Source organism: Aulonocara sp. 'chitande type north' Nkhata Bay, linkage group LG22 (assembly GCF_057382095.1).
Source record: "Aulonocara sp. 'chitande type north' Nkhata Bay isolate Kocher_YH1m ecotype deep benthic linkage group LG22, A_spYH_male_GT1.1, whole genome shotgun sequence".
NCBI classification, from domain to species: Eukaryota; Metazoa; Chordata; class Actinopteri; order Cichliformes; family Cichlidae; genus Aulonocara; species Aulonocara sp. 'chitande type north' Nkhata Bay.
The window spans coordinates 4,907,276-4,912,430 of NC_141364.1; positions in this window are offsets into that span (position 1 = coordinate 4,907,276).

Sequence of the window (5,155 nt, forward strand, 5' to 3'; positions counted from 1 at the left end):
GACTGCTTTGGAAAATGTGAAGGACCCAGGAATGGACTTTTAACTGTATTTTCATAAGTTTTACACCTTTTCCTACTGATAAAGACCTCTTCCATGGCCATTGATACTACATAATAATAGATAAGCAATTATATGACACAAAAGTTCCATTTTTTTCACTATCTATCAGGTTTATCTATTAGTTTTAGAATTACAGGAAGGTTGCAACAATAACCTACCAGAACTTTTAGTAATTTTGACAGATTTCTTTAATTTACTACAGGAGCATTTCTCTGTCATGTAGAAAAATGACATAGTAATTATGCTTCTTTTTCTTTTATTAAGATTTCTCCAGGATTAAATGTGCAATTAAACTTCTGTACAGTGACAGAAAGAAGAGTTTCACTGGTCTGGCCCACTTAAGATTAAAGTGGGATCACGATGTAAAATGAGTTTGACATCCCTGATCGAGAAGAAAGTTTTAAGGGGAGTAGTCATTGAGGATTGAGAGAGTGAGTGTTTCCAGTGTAGCTTCTCACTTACAGCACTGGTAGCCAGTCAGGATGTGGATGTTGGGAAGGCCCAGGAGGAGGACGAGCTGTTGAAACATGACGCAGACGACTGGGACATAAACACTGCATCTACAGAATTATCAGAAAGTTTGCTGACTTTGTCCCAAAGAAGATATACTTCTACAAAAACCTTGGCTGTGTTAAATTTCTCTCATAGATTTCAATTCAGGATTCTTCAATGTCTCTCTTACAACAGCTATGTTCCTGTTAATAGCTAATTTATTCACAGGGGATCTATTACACTCCATATTTTAGCTCTATCTTTTAATTCTTGGATTTAACTGGAGCAGCTTTGCATGATTCATAGTTCAAAATAATCCTATTTTATACCAAACTCCCTTTTAAGCCAACCTTTTTTTGATTGGTTGCCCCTCACAGTCAAAGCTTTTTGTTCTATACAACCATATTAGGGATATGCACCCCCATGACATATCTGAGAGCAGAAAAAAAGAGCCTGAAACAGGATTTAGGGCAGTTTGAACCCTGAGCTTGTGGCTCACAGTAATTACTTCTAAATACTATGCATAGTTGCACACTTTATATGTGATGAGACAGGTCTAACAGATCTGTCAGTAATATATTAAAGCGATCAATGAGTTTCTATCAGTGAACTTCCTGTTTTAAGTCACACGATTGGCTGAAATATGGCAGATAAAAAGATGTAAACTCCAGACCATCACAGACTGCCCCGTCCTACAAATCTCATCATCGTTGTTTCTCCATGTGTCAGCCTCTCTGTAGTGGTGTGTGTTATCTCATATGGCTGACATGTTGGGGCTGATCAAATCCATTTCCACTTTTCTTTCTGGTGCTTCGGAGGAGCAGGACGGGTGGAGCAGAGATGGTGTCTAACGGAGGGAATGGCGTGGGGGGGGGGGGGTCAAGAAGTAGTATGGTATGTATTTTGACATACATGGTAATCTGACCCCGCCTGTTACCCTCCTCCCCTCCACCACCACCACCACCCTCTTTGCTTATCTCCATGGCGACCAGCCGAACAGGAACACTATTATGGTCTGTACCCTCCCTCCCTCCTCCTTTTCTTTTTTCCTTTTGCCTCAGATATGATATTATTATCATTATGAGATATGCAATTCTGCCAGTGTGATGGCGGCGTTAAGGGGTGGGAGGAGCGTCAAGAGCCGTGCACGAGGTTTCTATGACAACTGCCCCCAGGAACCTTCTGATTGGTGATTATGGGATATGCCCCCCCCCCCCCCCAAAAAAAAAAAAAAAAAAAAATCCTACACCCTCCAAATGCACACATGAACACTGTGTCCACAGTCAAGGAAGGGAAAAGTGTGGGGGAGGGGGGAAGATGCAAAGCATGGGGGAGAGAAAACGAGGCAGAAATGGACGGTAATAAAGTTGCTCTTTGTTTAGGCCAGAGGCGTAAGGGACAAAGGAAAGGAAAGAAGAGTCAAAATAAAGGTGTGCTGAGTCAGATGCAACTGTAAGACAAAAAAAACAAAAAACCAGGGGAGAGAGAGAGCCCTCCAGCTGAATCTAAAGAAACAGGGACAGCTTGAAGTGGGTGAAAAGCCAAAGGGTTAGGGCACTGCAACAATATGCTGACATGAATCATGTGTGAAGCCATTCATAAATCCTCCATTGATTGAATCTGTCACATAATAGCACCAATTTTCCAATTTCACGGGGAAAAATTATGCAGACATTTTTTTTTTCATGCCTTGCAACATTACGATGAATCCTTCTTTATCCCGCTGAAGCAGTGACCGCTCAACGACAAGATGTTGTTCCTAACGGATGAATAATTCACGCTTACCTTTGGAAAATATCAGCTAATGTTTAGCAGCTTTGCGCCAAACAAGATTTTTGTCTTTTATATTTTAAAACGTACTTAGTAATCAAAGGTTTGGGGGAATCTCTGGGTCTGAGAATGTTTTTTAGAATTTGAACTAAGCAACTTTGTCCATCAATCCCTTTTCTTAACTGCTTATTCGGTTCAAAGTGGCCGGATCTTGCTCTTTTATTTATCTCATTTTATTTTTTTCAGAAATTTTAACACACAGAAAGGCCAACTTCTTATGCACTGGACCAGTGGTTTGTAATTGCCTCACATAAAGTTCATACTTTGTACAAACTGTGGAAGCAGGTAGTCTGTTGTATTAGGTAGTAAAATGTTATGTTGTACTATTTAGGTGCTTTTACATCCCTATCCAACCCTACCTGTACTGAAACACTGTGCTGAACGGTTTTATTTGCACCTATATATGATGTAGCAACCATGATGTCACCCTCTGGTTTCAAATTCTTGTTTTGAAGACTCAAAGAGATGGATTTTACCGTTACCATCTTGTTGGTGGTGGATCTGACTGTGGAACTGCACGCTCATTGGCTTGATTACATTAGCAGCCGGGAGGATATCCAGGATAATCCTCTTTTCTAACACTTGGAATGACCAAAATTGACCTCACCTTATTCAATATGACCCAAAATGACTGACTGAGCTCATAAACTCACCAGGAAAGTGCTTACAGGGGTTCAGCCAGAGGCTTGCTTCTCCAATAGACTTATATAGGACTGTAAGTGTTTCTGCATCCACAAGTACTGCCCTCTGGAGGCCACTGAAAAAATACAGGTTTAAGGTAAGCTTGACTTTTCAGATTTGGAAGCTATGTCTGTTTTTTATACTTACTATTTATCTCTTAAGAATCAATAGATTGCAGGTATCTGTATTCAATGAGGGTTTGGGGTCTAACATCATCATTTATGCTGGGTGTGCTTTAGGTAGACTATAATTGCAGACCTCTCTAAAACTGTAAGCTATAACTCATGATGTAACTTGATGTGCACCTTTATACTTCAGCACTGAATCTATCTCGAGCCTATTATGTAACAACTACACATTGCATCGGTGAAGCTCACAGTGACTGTGATCGGCACACTCAGTACCATTGTGTCCTCGTATGCATTTTCAGCTTTCTCAGACTCTACTGAGATTCAATGCAGAAGAAGAAATCACACATAAAGGGTTCCCTGCCAACCGAGTTTGTAGCTGACGGTTGTTTGCTCGAGGACACTGGTCTCTTGCTGGTAGGTAACTCTCTAAGGTATTTCCCACTCCCATTGATAGCTGTCTAAATCACTCAGCTCAGTGTTGAGATAAGTTTAAGACGAAGTTATCAGTCTCTAGTGTCTCCCTCTGTGGACACCCCTTCAGGCAACAAGACAACTTGATGAGATTTAGGGAAAATCCGATTTGGATGAAAACACTTTTTAAAACACTAACTTCATCTTAGAAAGCATGCCTTCCAGAAAGCTTTGAGTTCAAACTACACAGCTGTATTTCTTGAAACTTGGTAAAGAGACAGAGCAATGAAAAAGGAAGAATCTGTGAAATTTTAGTAAGGATCGGAATAACTTTATTTGAAATTGTATAACAGGCCATTGGCCTTGGCAGAGGCTCCATGATGATCATGCAGTAAAAATCTAATATTGTTACAACCCTAGTTATTAGCCTCTGGGACCCATACCCATGGTTCTACAATAAATAACAGCACATCTCTTATCTTCATGCTTCACAAGGGACCCCCCCGCCCCCCCCCCCCAAAAAAAACCCAAAATAAACAAACCAACAAAAAAAAACAAAAACAAAAAACAGCTCCTCATTAGCCCACATCTGCACATTTTATTTCCCATGTGGAAAACCATCATGCACAAGCTCGTGTGGATGCACAAGCACCTCTAAATGAAACACAGGCAGTCAATGGTGGGAAAAATCTGTCTAGGACCCAGACATTTTTCCCACCATTGACTGTAATGCATTTCCAGCCTGTGTGTGTGAGAGCAGCTGCTGCCTTCACCACTGCACTCCTGAGTGCCTTCTTCTCAGTTTTAAGCTGCAAACGTCAAAGTTTTGACTACAGTTTGACCCCTCTGACCTTCTTCTAATGGCTGACTTTTTAACCCCACACTGACCTGCTCACAAGTTTTTATTCTTTGGTCTGCATGTGTTAAAAAGTAATGTGGCCTTCTTTGTGTATATAAAGAAGTTAAACAAGTGTAATACTACAGCTGTTATAAAGGCGGGGAGGGGGGTAACACCTGGACTCACCTGGTGTCACCCCTACTTTTATTTTTTATTTTTTTGCTGCTTTATACCAGCCTCCCCCCCTGCTGCACCTACAACCTGTGCACTGGCTCATATACAGTACAGCGCGTGCGCATACATGCAAACGTGCACGCTCAAGTTAAGCAGCAAGTCATGTGGCACACACAGTTGCCATGTGACGCCTTTTCCTTTTTTTTCTCTTTTTGGAGTTATGCTTATTGTGGGATGTCAGTGACTGTGCTCATTACTATTATGGGATGCCACACGGGGGTGGGAGGGGGACGTCTCCATGGTAACCCCGGTTGCTAAGGGAGGGGTGTAGGTGTGTGTGTGGAAGGAGGGGGGTGTGTGTTCGTGTATGCATAGAGGAATGGGGAAGAGGGGGGGGGGGTGGATTGACTATTATGGTCTGTACGTTGCAAGGTAACTATGCAGAGTGGGGGAGGGGTCAGTGAAGTGTGTGTGTATGTGTGGTAGTGGTGGAGGAGGGGGGGCATATTATGGGATGCCTGCCCCCTGATCTCTTTGT